The sequence below is a fragment of the Rhinolophus hipposideros genome, assembly GCF_964194185.1.
Source record: "Rhinolophus hipposideros genome assembly, chromosome: 3".
NCBI lineage: Eukaryota > Metazoa > Chordata > Mammalia > Chiroptera > Rhinolophidae > Rhinolophus > Rhinolophus hipposideros.
The window spans coordinates 14,163,998-14,183,695 of NC_138049.1; the positions used below are offsets into that span (position 1 = coordinate 14,163,998).

The window sequence follows — 19,698 nt, forward strand, 5'->3', positions numbered from 1 at the left end:
TAAAAGCTAACTTTGGACTATCTAAATACTAAACATAATGTTTAAAGCATATTTAAAACAATTGGCCTTGAGATGCTCAGCTCAGATCATTCCCAATTAGTATTTCACAGATTTTAAATATTTCTATTTCTCTGTTTCCTACTTATGACACACTATCATCATTGGTAACATTTTTCTGTGAAACTCCAAATACAAATAAATTTTTTCATCTGGATAGTCTATATCAAAGGTTGGCAAACTATGGCCTGTGGCCTTTTTTTGTACAGCCTGAGAGTTAAGAATGGTTATTATATTAGTAAGGGTTATAATAAAAAAACAAAGAATATGTAACAGAAACAGTTTATAGCTTGCTAGCTTGCAAAGCCTTTATATATAGAAAGTTTGCTGAACCTTGGTATGTGTATATATGTATATATGTATGTGTATATACACACACACACACACACACACACACACACACATATATCCTGGGGCCAGACATTATGTCATCTATTTGTCTGTCTATCTATCTATCTATCTATCTATCTATCTATCTATCTATCTATCTATCTATCTATCTATCATCTATTTATCTATCTGTCTCTATCATCTATCTATTCTCTCCCTCATCCCACAAAGGGTTCTATTGAAATAGATGAACTCTCAAAGGTCTTCTGCAAAATAAGATCTTTCAGCTGGATAGTCATGGTACCCATGACTTAAAACATAATAGAGAGAACACAGAATTGAACAGTCTCCTGTGTTCAATGAAAGATAACAAGAAATGATGAGGGGCATGGAGAACAAACACCGAAATGGAAGAGCAACCTCAGCTAAGAATGATAAATTGAGATTTATATTGAACTTCATATTTTCCAACTGTGTTTTAATTCCTTTTTATCATTTTTTCAATAACTCCTTCATGGTCTGTGTTATGTTGACGACAGAAAAATCAATGAAAAAATAATGATCTGAGGAGATGCTAAGCAGTGATCTGTCAATCTAAAATTTTTTCTCTGGTGCTATATTAATACAGATTTTAAATATTTCTGCTTTTTCCTAGAGGGGATTGAATTGTGTTCTAATAGCTATCAGTGTTATGATGTCTTCCTCTGGGATTTGAAAGTGCTCTTCAAGCTCTTAGGGCCCTTGATTAATGTGGAAATTCAAGAGACTGGAAGAGAAAAGAGCAAAGCAGGGAGGGAAGGCAAATAGAAAAGATGAGTTTTGTCCTGGATCGGGGCCTTCTACATTTACTTTATCCAAAGACCAATACAAAGTCTTTGTATGGGCGGTGGGGGAGTGTGGAAAAAAGTGGAGGACGAAGAGAGTGGGGGGGGGACCAACATACAGGCCTCCCCCGCTTTTCTGTAACCGGCTCCCTGGATGCAATTGGGACTTTGGCAATGACAAGAAGCTACCACTCCCTTCTGAAATGTTGAAGACCAATATCCCACTCTCTGACATCGCCCTCCCAGGTCCTTTCAGCTCTCTCACTCCCTCATGCTGTGCCGTCAAACCTGTTCTTCCAGCTGACAAACTCCTCTAGTCCCCTCCCTCCACCCATCTCAGCTCCCTTCTAGCTTTTGTTTTCTAGTATGCCATGGATTTCTGCTGCCCAGCACTGTAGCCACTAGCCACATGTGGTTACTCAACTAAAATTTAAAATTCAGTTTTTTAGTTGTACTAACCACATCTCAAGTGTATAATTGCCACATGTGGCAAATGGCTACTGTCATAAACAGTGAGAATTAGAGACCTTGCCATTACTAAGGACAGCACCCCTCTAGACCTTCTGAGTCATCCCTTGAACTAATTTGTCCTGACTACCATCATGCTGAGTAAATGAATCAACCCTGAATGTCCTTGCTACCTTGTCCTTCCCCTGCCTCTCAACCAACAGATACACAGCTGTGGATCAGCCCACCCTCTACCTGTTTTTGCTCTAATACCAACGGATAAGCACGGCTGGAAAATTTATTCAACAGGGTCTAATGGTATCACTTCATGGGGATAATAATAAGATTATTGGAAGGATTGAGTGAGATAATGTGAAAAGTGATCAACAAAATACTTGGCAAATAGTTGTAGCTCATAAAATTTTAGTGAATATTATGATTAGTATTACTAGTATTATTATTATTATTTAATTTCCAATCTCAGCTGGAACTGTGCATTGTCCACCATCTCCCTACTTTTCCCAATAACTGCATTCCCACCCCTTCCTACTCCTAAAGAGAAGAGGCATTTTTAAAGTTACTTCCATTCCCCTCCCCTCCAAAAAAAAAGTTTTATTACATTCTTCTGCTAGGTCAGTGGGAGAAATTTTTCTCTGCAGTGAGTAATTATTTGTAGAATAAGATAGATCTGCTTTAAGGTGGTGATTTTTATTCTCTAAAACTGGTGGTAATGCCCCTCTTTTAAGACAGGAAAAGACAAAATTGAATTTCTGGAAGTGCCTCTTGGTTGTGTGCTGTATTAGTTATGTGTGGCTTCTGCAACAAATTACTACAAATTTGGTGGCTTAAAAACAACAGAAATGTATCCTCTCGTAGTTCTGGAGGCCAGCAGTCTGAAATCGAGGGGCCTATAGGGCTATGCTCCCTCCAAAGGTTTTAGGGGAGAACCCATTTCTTGCCTTTTCCTGCTTCTGGAAGCTGCAGACATTCCTGGGCTGTGGCAGACCCTCCATAACTCCAGTCTCTGCCCTGTCTTCACCTGGCTTTGTCCTCCATGTTTCTCTGTGTCTTCTCTCCTTCAGTTGCAGAAGAACAGCCATCCTTGGATTTAGGGCCAACTGTCTCATTTGTATGGGTGGAAGTTTTGTTTATGGAGACTGAGTGATGACACAGACTGGTCAATGCCATTGAAAGAAGAATTGATTATTTACATTTCCCAGAGAAAGGGGTATACCGTGCCACTCAGGGCCGCATAGGGAGTACCAGGTTTGGTCAGAAGGCCGAAGCAGGAGAGAAAATCCTAAGCCCCAACCTTTATTGGTGTTTCTGTGGAAAAGGCAAGGCAGGGCAGGGGAAATGTTTTAGAACTGGCGAGTTTGAAGAATTCTGGCAGGCTTTGAGTTTTGCCTAGTAGCTGTCTCTGGGATGATTTAGGGCGGGAGAAATAGTGGCTTGGTGTGAGAGAGTTAAATCAGGGGGTGGTTGGGGCCATAGACTCAGGATTGTTTGGTTTGCATGTGAAAGGTGTGCTGCTGGGCAAGTTGTTATTCTCATTAGGAATTAGCTTATCGTAGGAGTCTCTCCCTGGGTCTGTAGGCCCCCACAGGCCAGAGCATCAAGAATACAGCAAATAAGAAAATATAGTTAATATAATTGGCCCTGTTACGAATAGAGAGCAAATAGACAAATACACCTGGTTAGTCCAGGATGATCTCCTGTCCAGATCCTTAACTTAATCACATCGGCAAAGACCTTTTTTCCAAGATCACATTCACAGGTTGAGGTAGCGTATCTTTTTAGGCGGCCTACTATTCAACTCCCTACGAGGGCCTTACTACACAAATGTCTCTCAGATACCCTCTCCCACAATTCTGGGTCAACTTCCTGTTATTTCTTGACTGGATGATCATAAAACTTGCCTACTTGCCCCATCTGCTCTACTCTGTTCCTCCTTTGGGCAACCTCAAAATGATCTTTCCTAAATGTAAAACAGATCACTTCACTCCCCTGCTTAAAAAGCATGCTTGCAAAATGTGGGACTCTATCAGCACTATTTCTGAATGTTGCAGAAAATATGTCGTAAAGGAAACACGTACAAGCGTTCAAATTACAGAGAATGTGCTCCAATTTGTAGATTAGAGCAATTTACACGCATTCATCTAGGGGATGGCTGTGCATAACCTTGCACTCTGATACCTGAATTAATGAGTTAATATCATGCACTCCAGCTTCCACCTAGCTGCTGTAGCTAATTGAATGCAAATTAAATGTGTATACTTAGTGAAGTGATGTGGAAACTTCATAATCCGTCAGAGAAAACACACGTCTAGATGGTCCCATATGATCAACCAGTTCCCTTAGACCTTAGCATGGCATAATTTTCTTGAATTTTCCACACTTCATCATACCATGTTTTCCCGAAAATAAGACCTAGCCAGACCATCAGCTTTAATGCGTCTTTTGGAGCAAAAATTAATATAAGACCTGGTAATTATATTATATTATATTATATTGTATTATATTATATTATATTATATTATATTATATTATATTATATTATATTATATGACTTGGTATTATTTATGGTAAAATAAGACCGGGTCTTATATTAATTTTTGCTCTAAAAGACACGTTAGAGCTGATTGTCCGGCTAGGTCTTATTTTCAGGGAAACATGGTAAATCGAGAAGGATGAAGTCTTCCTCTATGTAAGCCCGTATAGGATGAAGAAATGGGTAGCCCAGGCCCAAACTTAAATTCACTTGAGACCATAAAACCTGCTTTACTTCAGCCAGTGTAAAAAACTCAAGTTAAAATGAGCGCTATTTTAAAAAGATAACTATCTCCACGCTCCTTATGAGATGCTAATCCTGAAGGGTGCACTGGAAAGCACCTGCTGGACCACTTATTGTTTCAAAATCACTACAAAGACCAAGCTCCCAATGATTCATGAGAAAACAAATCAGATTTTTAAAACTATAATTTGATCTCTGAAGCCCAGACAAATCAAGGTTTAAGACATACATCAGAAAGTCTCAAAGTTATTAGGTTGGTGCAAAAGTAATGGCGGTTTTTGCATTTATTTTTCATCTTTTAAACCGCCATTACTTTTGCATCAACCTAATATCACCAAATCGAACCTTCTCGTTGGGCCTGTTGAAGGTGGTTCTGCCGACACCCTGGCATGTGTCAGTCTGAGGGATGGGACTGAGCTCTCGCTAATGTCTCATTACAGCTTGACTTTTCTCTGAGTTATTGATTCTCTTGAGATAGCAAGTGATAGAAATTTAACTCAAACAGGCATAATGTAATAAAAGACTGTTTTTATTGGCTTGGGAAATGAAAAGTTTAAGGAAAGGTTGAGCTTTCATCATGATTGAATCCAGGAGCTTAAACAAATGTCATCAGGATGTGGTTCCTTTCTCCATTTTTGTCACTGTCTTTTCTTTGTTGTTGGCTTCATTCTCAAGATGTCAGTGTCTAGGTGGTGCCTGGACAGCTCCAGGCTTACTTTCTACCAACTCAGCAACCTCAGTGGAAAAGCTAGTACTTTGTTTTTCCAAAACCTCCTTCCTCCCAAGTCCTCAGCTCTCACCAGCCTAACGTAAGCCACATTTTCATCCTAGTGACCGGCAGGAATGGATCACTAGCTCAAATCTGGAGCTAGGGATGAGGTTTGCGCCACCAGAATCACCCAAGAATAGAGATGTGGTTCTCCAAAGGAAAAGGTGTTGTTTCTACTGGGCAGGAAAAGCAAAATCTGTCCACCACATTTCAGGATATGAGTTGGCAGTACATAGAAGACAGTATGTTTACTCTCTGGTAGCACACAGAGAAGGAATTCCTGTGTGTGTGTGTTGCCTTTTTATTAGAAGGCAGAGCGTCTGAACTTTATCACTCTCCATCTGCTGATCCATATGAGGGTCTAAGGAAATCAGGTAACCACATTGAAGCTTATTTGTGAATAAAAATATGAAACATGACACTTTAGGGATTGATTTGCTTTTCATGGACATCAACCCTAGTCTGATTGTCAGCGTGCTGTGCAGGTAAGTTGCTTCTGAAGGATCAAGAAGTCCCCTTCTTTCCTCACTGCTTTATTGGAATCTTCCTTCCAATAACCTGCTGTCGATAACAGGTTGGCTAGGTAAATGTTGCCACTTCTAAGTTTGTTTTCTCAGCCACTGAATGCTGACTTACTGATTACAGTTTGTCTGTGTTTTGAAAGCTTAGAAATGTGTTCTTTGGACTACACACTTGGCTTGCAACACCCAGCGTACCACAGCACAAGCACCCCCACCCTCACCCCCACACATTACCCATGGTAGGAATGACACATCACTGTTTACAAAGATCTGCTCTTTGGGACTGGGTCAGTCACACAGACCTGTCTTCATCTTCAAAGGCTTATTGGAGAAATCTAAGGTACGATGTTTGAATGGAAAGGTACCTCCAAATCCATTTTCTTTCCTGTTAGTTGATTGAATCCTTTCCTACCATTTTTTGAAGATGGTCAGTCAGTTCTGTTTATCACTTCCCCTGAGAGGAAAGTCACTGTTTAGAGATTCCCCAGTGCTACTCATTGCAGAACAGTTTATATCATGAGAAAGTTCTCTGCCATATTGATCTAAGGTTGCTGTCTCCCTAACACCCACCTCTTCTTGAAGCAGCAAAGCAAGTTTTGAGGAATCCTTTGTGCTTCTTTTTAGCAATAGATCAGAGTTTGCACTTCTAATGATTTTGGGTGTCTCTTTATGAGTTGGAGGCTCATCATCTTTATTTCAGATCAGTAATAAGGCATGTTTCTGGAATGTGTATATGGTTTTAATATAAACAATCCCCAAACTCATGTATCAACCTGACAAAGTCTCGACTCAAGAGTTTCTTTCAAGAAGAAAAAAAAAAGGCATTTATGATAGAAAGAATTACAAGCCTATAAATTGTGCTGAAGTCTGTTTATATTACATTAGAGATTAAATAAAGTAATCTAAGAGTAACCCAAACTGTAAGTTGTAGCTGTAGTGGCAACCTCATCAGGGTCACTTGAAAAGACAGGTCACACTTGCCTTGATTGCGGGCACAAGCAAATACAGATTTCCAAGCAGATGGCCAGCACATCAGGACATTGTTTCCAGGGGGTAAAATTACCATTCTCATCTTGAGAAACTGAAGTTCAAAGAGATGCATGACTGCCTCTGGTCAGACTGGGCCCTCATTTCAGGAGCCAGGAATACCTGTGACCACTCTGACCCAACTCAGGTGACAACTTACAGCTGATCCATATGACCTTGTTGACTTAAGCAAGTACCAGAAAGCCAACTCTTTGAAATCTGGCCCTAACATACATTGCTAAGCCTATCTTCCACCACGTCACCAGACACCAAATACTTAGGATCCACCCAAGACTCCCATCTCATGAGACAACAAGTTCACCTGGGAGTTCCCATACTAGCTGTGAATTTTCATCAGATGCTTAGAGATGTCTGTGACACACCTCTGGCCCCTCCCTCACCTCATGAATACCGAGACCTCCCAAATCACAGTTCAACCACCAGTCACGTTTTCTAGAGAACCAGGGACGTCACTTGCTCAGTGATGTTGGCTTATGCTAAGGGTCAGACAAAGTCAGAAAAAGAGGACAAAGGAATCAAAGTCATATGTTCAAGTAAATACACTAACAAGTCCAAGAAGAAGCTGTAGGAGGAAGTTTGTGGGGTTTATAAGCAAAATCCGTGCTTTATAAAATAGCCAGGGGTTAAGTAAATGTAGTTTCAAGGCAAACTGCTTTATGCCATGTGTGCATGACTACAGACTATATGTCAGATGTATATCATTAAGACCTATAATCTATTAATCTTAGATGAGGGATCCTCACTGAGGGATCCTCACTATTTGTAATCCTCACTGAATTTATAATTAGACAGGCGTGAAAATGCACAGATGGCTTAGGCTGGTGGCTCAGCGACGTAGATAAATGTCATGGTCCAGACTCCTGGCACATCTCACCTGGACCACTTTAATTAGCTCCCTGTTCATCTCCCGGCCTCTTGCCTCTCCCTAATTCATCCTCTCCAGAGTTATGATGGCAATTTGTGCTGAAAATACTTCTGTGGCTCCTCAGTGTCCTTGGAATAAAGACCACAATTTTAATATATCATTTACAACTCTTTGAAATCTGGCCCTAACATACATTTCTAAGCCTATCTTCCACCATGACACCAGACACCAAATATTTAGGATCCACCCAAGACTCCCTTGTTCATGAAGTCTTTGTACCATGGAGCCCATCCCTATAGAAATCAGCCTTAAAGCAGAATTTTGTAAGGGCAGGTTGTATGTTTCCAAAGATGGCCATGACTACCTATGTATCCCACTCTATATGCTCTTCTTACAGTGTGACTGACATTCATCCATCGAGATGTGGGTCTCTCTCCTCGAATCTGGGGGGAGGCTATGACCACCTTGGTCATCGGAGTATGATGGAAGCCAAGCTGTGTGACTCCCAGGCTAGGTCGCAACAAGGACATAGCTTCTGTCTGGCTCTGTCTCGCTTGGGATGCTCATCCTTGGATCCCAGCCAACATCCTGTGAGGAAGCCCAGGCCACGTGCAGATGTCTTGTGTGGGGGTTCCAACCAGTAGTCCCAATTAGATCCCAGCTAAGAACCAGCATCAACTGTCACACAAGAACAAGCCCTCAGATGATTTCAGCTCCTATCCTGCAAACAAACCTTCCAGCTGAGGCCCCAGTCCTTGTGGAGAAGAGATAAAACTGTGGTCCCTCTGTGGCCCACATTTCTGACCCACTGAAACCGTGAGAGATAGTAAAGGATAATTGTCGCTGTAGGTCCCTAAGGTTTGGGGTAATGTGCTACGTGGCCATAGTTAATTAACACGATGCTACTTACCTAGTTTTACTCACACCAGGTAACAGATCTTGGTTCTCAGTAGTGAGTGAGTATCCAATGCAGAAATCTCTCTATAAATGTGTCATGAAGGGCCTTTTAAATTGTGGATTTTAGCTCGGAAATGGCGGGTAAGTTCCCGGGAAAAGTTTACCAAGGGGAGGGGGTGGGCAGGTTTGGGAAAGAACGCCGAGACGGTGGTGACAGTGCCCTCCTGGAATTTTCAGACTCTAGCCTGGGTTCCAGAAGGCCTGCTTCAGCCCGGAAATGCGGAACTCTCAGCTCAGCTCCTGGTCGGCAGAGGATTTGGTGCTATGGAGAAATTTTTGGTTGAATATAAGAGTGCAGTGGAGAAGAAACTGGCAGAGTATAAATGTAACACCAACACAGCAATTGAACTAAAATTAGTTCGTTTTCCTGAAGATCTTGAGAATGACATTAGAATTTTCTTTCCTGAATATACCCATCAACTCTTTGGAGATGATAAAACTGCTTTTGGTTACAAGGGTCAGAAGATCCTGTTATACTAAATTGCTGGTAGCCTGTCAGCAATGTTCCGTGTTGAATATGCATTGAACGTTGATGAGAACTTTGACTGTGTAGAGGCAGATGATGTCGAGGGCAAAATTAGACAAATCATTCCACCTGGCTTTTGTACAAACACGAATGATTTTATTTCTTTGCTGGAAAAAGAAGTTGATTTCAAGCCATTTGGAACCTTACTCCATACATACTCTTTCTAAGTCCAACAGGAGGAGAAAACTTTACCTTTCAAATATACAAGGCTGACATGACATGTAGAGGCTTTCGAGAATATCATGAAAGGCTTCAGACCTTTTTGGTGTGGTTTATTGAAACTGCTGGCTTTATTGACGTGGATGATGAAAGATGGCACTACTTTCTAGTATTTGAGAAGTATAATAAGGATGGAGCTACGCTCTTTGCCACTGTAGGCTACAGGACAGTCTGTAATTCCTACGTGTACCCAGACAAAACACAGCCACGTGTAAGTCAGATGCTGATACTGACTCCATTTCAAGGTCAAGGCCATGGTGCTCAACTTCTTGAAACAGTTCTTAGATACTACATTGCATCTCCTTCTGTTCTTGATATTACAGCGGAAGATCCCTCCAAAAGCTATGCGAAATTACGGGATTTTGTGCTTGTGAAGCTTTGTCAAGATTTGCCTTGGTTTTCCCGGGAAAAGTGAATGCAAGGATTCAGTGCAGATATGGCAATAGAGGCACAATAGAAGTTCAAAATAAATAAGCAACATGCCAGACGGGTTTATGAAATTCTTCGACTACTGGTAACTGATATGAGTGATGCTGAACAATACAGAAGCTGTAGACTGGATATTAAAAGAAGATGAATTAGCCTATATAAGAAAAAGCAGAGAGATCTTGCTAAAATGAGAAAATGTCTCAGACGAGAAGACTGACAAACCAGATGAACCAAATAGAAATAAGCATGCAACATGAACAGCTGGAAGAAAGCTTTCAGGATTACCGATGTGCTATTGAATGCCTTGCTCAAGAGTACTATTGACTACTGCTCTGTACAGGAAGTCTGCAAATTGCTGTGCATTGTGTTGTCAAAAGAATCTGACGATTAATTTTAAAATCTTTGTAACATTTTACGTACATTAAAAGTTATCTTTTGTAGGGTATCCGATGGACACGTGTTCCATTTGGGAGACCACCTCAGGGAAGATGTAGATGCCTGATCACTGCAATGTACACCTGAAGCTGAAGAATAATGAATGCCAACTATAATTTTATATATATGAAAAAGGTAATGTGTTACCCATTGTATTGGATCAAATTTGAAAAGCTCAGCTCCAACATTTGTTTGTTTGCTAAAGACTTTAACCAAATTATGTAGATAATTATACAAACATTAAAGTTTATTTTATTTTCAAAAAAAAGTTATCTATCTTTAGTTGAATATTTTCTTTTGGAGAGATTGTATATTTTAAAATACTGTTTAGAGTCTATGAGCATATATTACATTAAAAAAAATATAGCCTCTGAAAAAAAAATTATGGATTCTATAGGGGAAAAATAGGATATTTTAATCCTGACTAAGAAGTGAGAGGTGTGGCTGTGTGTGTGCATGTGTTTAGTATCTTAAACATAAATAAAAAGAACAGAACACAAATGCTAATCAGGGAAGCTCTGATCACAACCATCAGTTCCTCTTGGCCTAGTCCTAGTAAGGAGGGTTCGTCACCGTGATCTTCAGGAGAAAGGCACACGAGGCTTTAGATCCCTGTATTTGCACTTGAGCAGCTCCGCTATTGTGTCCTATGTGGTTCTGTTTGCAGGCTCCTTGTTGTGGCCTTGGTTGCTCCTTGTTTAAGGATCTCAGTCCCATGTCCATGTCTGCAAAGATGATTGCTCAGCTGAGCTTCAAGTTGCAGAGCTGTGTCTGCAGCCTTGGGTGATGATTTACTTTGTTAGGAATCTGTCTCATTCTTAATGTCTACATCATGTCGTTGTGTGGACGTTCCAACGATTTTGGTCAGCTCTCTATTCCTAGGTTAATTTCCAATGCTTTTAGTCCACAAATGTAAGTACTCTGTGGCTTTGCCATGGTCTGCGGGCAGCCAGTGCTGAGTTGTACTCTTGCTGCCTTTCTTACTTTTCTTCCTGCTTCCCTGCCTCAAGTCTACTGGGCACACATGGATATCTCCACTGTGCTTCTTGCTAAGAGCCCGAATTATGGCTGTGGTAAAGGGTGACGGAAAAGGTCCTGGTCAAAACAGACTTAGAGAACATTTGAAGGTTAGTGACTCTTCATTGCATGGCGGATGTTAACGGATGTATATAATCCCAAGCCTAGACACTCAGGAGATCAACTCTTGATTGTATTAAGGGTGGGGAATAAGAATACACATAATCTAAAAATAATGCCTGTTTTCTCAAACATATTTGAATTACACTAAAATGAGGACATATCTAATTTGGGGGATGCCAATGAGTTTAGGGCAAAATAATGAAACCCGTGAAGATGCAACTTGGCGAGAGCCCCCAGGCTGACTAACCTGCCTCTCCTGCTTCTGCCCCAGCCCCTCCATCTCTAATGAGGTTGCAGCATTGTCACCGAGTGGAATAAGAAAGCACAGTAGAAAGAGCTTCTGGCTGGACATAGCCTGAAGCTCATATTAGCCTGGTCTTATTTTCCAGGCTAATAGTTTTTCCAGGGAAAAAGTGCCTTCCTTGGTGGTTTGGCTCTGACGTTATTCCTGCTGCAAGATTGAGCAGCTGCTGAGAGCCGGGGCTCGAAGTCCCACAGACCGAAACCAAATCCCACTTGCTCCCTGTTTGTGGACCAGTCACTAAATTTTCTAAGCCTCAGTTTCCTCTCTGTCAGATTAGGATAATCGTTCCAGCCCTCACGGTATCCTTGTGAGGATTGAATGAGGTCATGCTGATAAAATGTGTAGCAGAGAGCCTGGTTCATGGCACCTTCTCCATAAATAGTACTGGTATTAATTCTCGGGCTCTCAGAGCTGTAAGAGACTGTAACAGACAATTCTTTTCAAATCTCTCATTTTACGAGTGAGGCAACTGAAGACCAGAGAGGTGAGATGACTTGTTCAAGGTCATGTAACTAGTTAGGGTAGAATCTAGTAATCAGAACCAGAGCTGACCTAAACCCCAGACACAAAATGAATAAGAATGAGGAGATAAAATTTATATTAAATGAGTCAAAAGGTTTGTAGGCATCTGACAATTAATGCACGTAAACATTATTTTCAATGTGGAAAAATATCCACAACATAAATTTTACCATTTTAACCATTGTAAAGTGTACAGTTCTGTGGTATTAAGTACATTCTGTGCAATCATCACCACCATCCATCTCCAGAACTTCTTCCCGAATTAAAACTCTGTACCATTAAATGATCATTAATGTACCTTTGAATCAGAAAAAAAAAAAAATGAATTGGGAAAACAAATTTCCAGGGTATCCTAGCACATAGTTTTGACTTAAAATATCACCAGTTTTCCTCTTCACCTTCAACTATTTGTGGAGCATTCCATTATTTTTGGTCACTTTTATTTAGGAAGCTTTATTCATTTTCGGGCTGCGGGCGCTTTGTGTTTTCTGCTCTCCATCTTTGGGTGTGCCGTTTCTCTGCCCTGAGCTGGCTGGAGAGGAGCCCCAGACCCTCAAGGACTCGAGTTGCTACCAATGGTAAGAGCAAACAGAATTATACCAACAAAAGAGACACCAGGTCCATTGCCCACAGTGGTGATTCGAAACTGCTGGGGACCCGAGGCTCCCGTGGGATCAAGCTGAGCGACCCCTAAAAATGACTCAGCCTGGGCTTGTCCTGCTCCCCCAAGGAGCTACCAGCAGGCTCAGCTTTGCCACTCGGGAATGTTCAGGAATGCTTCTTGTCCTTCTTTAGCTGCCAGGACTGGGTTGCCTCATAAGCCTTTGAGCCATTCTCTAGGTTCTTCTCTTTTGAATTGTTAGTGCTTCTTCATCATTCTTCCCCTTTAAATCGCAATCATACATTTAAAAAAAATCTGGATTCTGCCATGGTAATATTAATAAGAATAATAGCATAACTATGCTCTTACTATGTGTATTAAGTACATTATACTTAGAATACATTTTAGCTTCACGAAATCCATGACCATAGAACAATCCTGGTTATTATTGTACAATGTGGAAACTGAGGCATTGCGAGGATAAGTGACTTGCTACGATCACGCAGGCAGGAAGCAGAGACCTGGATACGAGGCCAGGCACTCCGGATCTATCTGCCACTCATTTTGGACCCAGCTGCCTGAGAAGGACATTTCCAGGCAAAGTATGATTACATTGATCATGTCACCTAAGTTCTCAGGATATTTAAAGTTGGAGTTGTATATTGGAAATAAATGTCATTTACAGTGACTTTAAATACAAGCCAATTCTAATTAGTAGCCAGAAATTGTCATATTAATAAAAAACTGTTTTTTTCAATTTATTTGTGGTAAAATACACATAATATAAAATTTACTATATTAACCACTTTAAGTGTACAATTTAGGGGTATTAATTAATTATAATCACAATATTGTGTAACCATCACCACTATCTAATCCCAAGCTCTTTCATCACCCAAAAAGAAACTCTGTACCCATTAAGCAAGCACTTCCAGCCCGTTAACCTCCAATCCACTTTTTGCCTCTATGAATTTGCCTATTCACTTCATATAAGTGGAATCATACAATATGTGTCCTGGTATGTCTGGCTTATTTCACTCAACATAATGTTGTCAAGGTCCACCCATGTTGTATCATGTGTCAGAATTTCATCCATTATATGTGTATATTTCACATTTTGTTTATCCATTCATTTGTTGAGGGACTCTTGGGTTGTTTCCCCCTTTTGGCTGTTGTGAGTAATGATGCTATAAGCATGGGTGTGCAAGTATCTGGTTGAGTCCCTGTTTTCAATTCTTTGAATTTATTATAAATAAATTCTATATTTAACATTTTGAGGAACTCTTTTTTGCTATGGAAGTAAACAGGTTGAAAAAAGGCAATATACTACAATTGCCTTGATTAAAAACCAAACAAAACAATCCCCCTTTGTGGATTAGAAAGGCAGCAATATTCTTTTTTTCTTTGCCCATTTTTTTATTAGTTTCAGGTGTACAAAGAAACATAGTAATTAGACTGTAATATATATTTTTTTTTTTAGATTTTATTGGGGAAGGGGAACAGGACTTTATTGGGGAACAGTGTGTACTTCCAGTACTTTTTTCCAAGTCAAGTTGCTGTCCTTTCAGTCTTAGTTGTGGAGAGCGCAGCTCAGCTCCAGGTCCAGTTGCCGTTACTAGTTGCAGGGGGCACAGCCCACCATCCCTTGCGGGAGTCGAACCAGAAACCTTGTGGTTGAGAGGACGCGATCCAACCAATTGAGCCATCCGGGAGCTCAGTGGCAGTCAGCTCAAGGTGCTGTGTTCAATCTTAGTTGCAGGGGGCGGAGCCCACCATCCGTTGAGGGAGTCGAACTGGCAACCTTGTGGTTGAGAGCCCACTGGCCCATGTGGGAATCGAACCGGCAGCCTTTGGAGTTAGGAGCACAGAGCTCTAACCTCCTGAGCCACCGGGCCGGCCCTGCAATATTCTTGATAATGTATTTTTAATTCGATAACACAAAGAAAAGAAATAATAGAATTGTTATGAAAACCATATTAAAAATTCAGTCTTATTAGAGTGAATCCGTGGTTACATTCTAAGAATTAGTCTCCCCATTCTTTTTTTTGTTTTGATTTTATTGGGGAACACTGTGTTTCTCCAGGGCCCATCAGCTCTAAGTCATTGGACTTCAGTCTAGTTGTGGAGGGCACAGCTCAGCTCCAAGTCCAGTCGCCATTTTCAGTCTTTAGTTGCAGGGGGCACAGCCCACCATCCCATGCGTAAATTGAACTGGCAACCTTGTTGTTGAGAGCTCACGCTCTAACCAACTGAGCCATCCAGCCACCCAAGTCTCCCCATTCTGGATGTGACGTTTGAAAGAGTCTGGAAGAACTCGCCCTGTCTGCCATCGCAGTTTTGTAGGAATGTGCTGGGCCCAGGCAGGTGACTTTAAGCCTGGGAGGCTGGGTCCTGGGCAAGGGAGGGCATGGTCCCAGGCAAGTGGAGCCAAAGGAAGGACACTTGGGTGGAGGGTGATGGGTAGCAGAAACACCTGTTTCTGTCTGAAGTTACTCCTTGGCCACCAAAAAGCTGAATCAGAAGAGACAGAGTTCAGAGCTGCCCGTGATCTGGAGTTAGAGAAAGCAGAGTTGTTATGAAAATCCTGGGTTCCATTGAGGGAGGCCACTAAGATCACTCTTGGCAAAACCAGGAAGGCTGAGGGCTCCTGGAATTCTTCTGAAACATCTAGTCAGAGTTTAGCTCTTGTTGCTCAGTTCAAAGCACCTTTCATGCCTATGATGACTTGGTGTGTGGATTGGGAGACGAATCCCTGGGGAGGCAGGCTGAGTATGGGCAGGGGGACACAGCTGTAATTTTGGAATGCCCTACTGGCAATTCTGATGCCTTGAATCACCATAACCAGGTCACATTCAGAGGAAACACCCTCAGCAAACAGGTATAATTAGAAAATGACATCGGATTAAGTTCATTCATTAAGCATACCAGTAAGTGTGTTCCCTCCCCAGCCCTTTTCTATGGGCATCTTGGGTGGAGAAGGAGGAAGAAGAGATTGTTCTAGAGGGGCTACCTCAGGGTTGGAGCTGTGTCATCAAGTTTCCTCAGAGCCCAGGTCTGGCCCTCACATTGGTCCTTGGCTGAGGGCATCATATGAAAGAGGTGAGGCCTCTGCAGGGGCAACTGGCCCTCTTTCCTCAAGGCTCAGCTCATATGTGGGGATTTTCCTCTCACTGAGGCCCAGCCTGGCACCTGTACTCATAGCTCCTGGCAACCTGTGGGGATCCCAGAGCAGGCACTTTCCAGGGCTTTCTGGGCCTTGGCTCCTCCCTCTAAGTTCCTTTTCCCACCACTCAGCCTCCAGCACGTTACTGGTTTTTGCCCCTCAGGTGCAAGTATCAGGATACAGGAATACAGGATCAGAATACAGGAATCAGGTTCAAGATACAGGAATAAAGCAAAGGGAGGAAGTCCTTTAAGGAAAATGTTTTATTCCTTTATAAATCATTACTCTGCATTGCTGTTGACCTCTGGACATACTTCAGCCAATGTGAGGGAGTGTATCCATCCTTCACTGCCATTTTCTACCAACGTCCGTGGAAAGCCTACTCTTTTCCCAACGGCATCTGATTCAGGGGTTCTCTCTGTGTCCTGTTTCCTGCTGCCATCTTGGGGAGTTGTAACATCCATGTAAATGATGGATTGGTTCATTCATTCAACAAAAAAATTATTGAGCAGCTACCACTTTTGGCTACTAAGTCGTGTTAAAACACAAAATAGAGACCAGACTTGAAAATTCCCTGAGCAGACAAATCCAGTTAAGCCATATTAGCAAAACCTAACTTAACTTATCCTAGAACAAAATTGTCATTAACTTGGTCTGCTTTTTGTAAATACCTTTGAAGATCAAACTTATAAACAGTATTCCAAAATTGGGATATAAATTAACCACTTTTAACCAACCCTCTGTCATTAGGAAAAACTCCAATGGTATAACCAATCATTGTAAAGAATAAACAGCCTCCCAATTTTCATTATGTAAGCTGTCCTGTAACACATACCTCTGAGCTTCATTTCACTGTTGGTTTGAGAGCTCTTAGTTCACAGACTGCTCTTATGTGTACAATAAGAACGCTTACTAGTTACTATTTTATTGATCTGATGGTTTCACTTTAGCTACTTCTGGATTTTTTGACAGCAGAGATAGGAATACTACTACTACTAGTAATGATGGTTAGGAAACGCCTGTTTGTCACACGTTATATTTCAGCTGTGAACTTGCCTACGTGTGCTGGGTGAATTCCTCATCCTGGCTGCATCTGCCTAGAACCAGGGCTTGGTACCGTGCATAGAATTAAGTACTTGACACTGAAAAATGTTTTCTTAAGTTGAATCATATACCCCATAAACGATGCTATTCATCTCTCAGATACAGTGATCCAGAGATGAACTTATAAGACCACAGAATTTTAAACACGATTATCCTAAAAAAATGTCTAGGTGGAAATATTACCAATTTTAAGGTTAATTTCTCTGTTTTGACTTATAACTCAGGTATAGAACGAGTGTCAGGGCCGGTGATGTCTATCTGGAGTTTGTGTGGCATTGGGAGGTTTGCACAAATGGTGACTCATAGTACTTCCGTCCTCACTGGTCACATGGTGGGGAGAAAGGTTTGCCTCCTAGCACTCTTGCCCATTTTGGTCACACTGGGGTTAAAGCCCTGGTGTGGAGAGGTTGGTAGTCATCTAAAGCAGGGCACAAGCTCTCTTCTTACCCACGTTGGAGACAATCTTTCTGGCGGTTAACTAGATCCTGCCTTTTTCACTCGCTTGTTTCCTTCTGTGATTATCCGGGTTGCTCTGAGCCTGCTTATCCTCCCCATGGGCTAGTCTCCTTCATGCTCTGTCTTCACAGAGCCGTTGACCTGGCTGGTCAGGGAACTGCCAGCTCTGTCAGGTGTCTGCACGGATGAAGACATCTGCTTACATCGCTGCTCCCATTTCAAAATCCGCTAAGAACTGAACTTTTTGTGTTTGATTTCTCCTTTAGGAACAAGCAATATCACTAGCTAAATTGGGGCTTTAATTCTCAGGTTGCCTGCCCACTTCATGAGGGGTTAAAACAGCTTCTTTTTGGGGATTACCTTCCTGAGTTTGAATTGGAACACACCGTGGTGGGGAACGGGAGCCGTCTGGGGGGAGAACCTCGCATGCTTTACCCTTCAAACCTGTTGTGTTCTAACTAGCTGCTTTGAGCTCTCTTAAATTTTTAAAAATAGGATAATCTCAAACTATTTATCAGTTAGCATATTCTTGCTTCCCAATCGCCACTTGATAGAGGAGAGTGTTGCTTTTAAGAACATTTTTACCCCTAGCTCACTGCAGAGAAGCAGGGCGTGCTGGGGTGGAATGCGCAGACAGAATGTTATTTCCATGTGTGTCTCACAGTTCTTGGAGGACCTCAAACATCTCATATTGTGTTTCCCCCCAAAATAAGACCAGGTCTTGCTCCAAAAGATGTCATTTTTGCTCCAAAAGATGCAGTAGGGCTTATGTTCAAGGGATTTCATCCTGAAAAATCATGCTAGGGCTTATTTTCCGGGTAGGTCTTATTTTCGGGGAAACACTGTTTATAGCGTACTACTTTCTTTTTTTCATATTGGTAGGGCTCCATCAGACGCTTTTGCCTCGTGGACTGCAGATTTGTCAGAAACCAGAACCCACCCTAGATTTGTCTTTCACTGCACAAGCTTAGCTCCTCACCACTCCCCTTTCCTCTCGGCCAAATCCCATCCTGCCAAGATCTTCAAGCCAGCTCCCATCTCGCTGGCTGTTTCCAGTTTAGTCCCAACTCGCTCATCACTCCAGAACTATGGCTTCCCACCTTCCTTGGCTTCTCTCCTCCTTAATTATTTAGCACTTAGTGGATTTTTTCTGTTCATCTGTAGTTTGTTGTGAATGTTTCTGTTTCTGTCACTTCTGTTTATATGTATTTACAGTTAGTTCAATTATCTGTTCTAATGGTGAGCAGGGGCCATGAATAATTTAAAAATAATTTACACTTGGCTTTGGAACGCATTTTTGTACTCACTTTGAGTTTGGGGGTGTCTGATATTCTGGGAATTCACATCTCAAACTCTGTAATGAGGCCACAGTATAAAATACCTTGGGAGGAGTGGGGAGTTATTCAGCATATTTTTGCTTCTGGCCCTTGAAATGTCCTTTGGCTCCCAACTCCGTGAAGTTGAAAAGCATCCCTTCGCATACAATTGGCTTGTTCCTGACCCAGGAGAGCTTTCCCAGCCCCTTCAGGGTGTCCGTCTTGGTTGTTTGTCTGGTACATATCCTCTCTATCAAGGGGGGAGGTAAGCAGGAGGCCAGCTTGGAGACAAATTATCAGGGCTCATGTAATTATTTGAGAAAGAAAAATTCCTTAATTGTAAGACTTTGCCAAATGAGCACTCATTAAATTTGTCTGCTCATGAGCACACACACAAGTGTCATCAGTCTGATTGTTTTGAAAGATTACCTTCGCAATCCTTATTGTAAAATACATAAGTGACATGATGTATGATAGAAAATATTAACTGGTTTTAAACTAGCAGGGTCCTTCCACACAGGGCTGAGTAAACAGATGTCATTCGCTGTGCTGTGCCCCCCCAAAAGCTTGCAGCCCTGGCCACACCACAAGAAATATTTAAGTTTAGCTGATTGGTTACATAAACACTCTAACCTTAAACTCAGTCTGGGCAATTACACACTTCTCCTCTGAGCGCTGCTCTGTCAAAATGGAGGGGGCGCGGGCTGTTTTCAGAACAAACCTGCCTTTAGTCTTCTAAGCGCTGGATGACGTACGGTTGATAAAGTATCTGAAAGCTTGTATTTTTAAAGCATTTCAGGAAACTAAACCACAAATCTAGAGTGCTAAAGAGAAGAGTTGACTTAACACTGAGTGTGGTTTTATAAAAATGA

General features: G+C 41.7%; 1 pseudogene across 1 annotated transcript in view; it reads left to right on the top strand.

Annotated features, from left to right (window-relative positions):
- LOC308491021 (histone acetyltransferase type B catalytic subunit-like) overlaps positions 1-10,109 on the top strand; it is a 73,213-nt pseudogene extending 63,104 nt beyond the window's left edge. Inside the window, exon 2 of the transcript in view lies at positions 8,679-10,109. The product of the transcript in view is annotated as a histone acetyltransferase type B catalytic subunit-like (transcript). The remainder of the gene's footprint in view (positions 1-8,678) is intronic.
- The last annotated feature ends 9,589 nt before the right edge of the window (positions 10,110-19,698 follow it).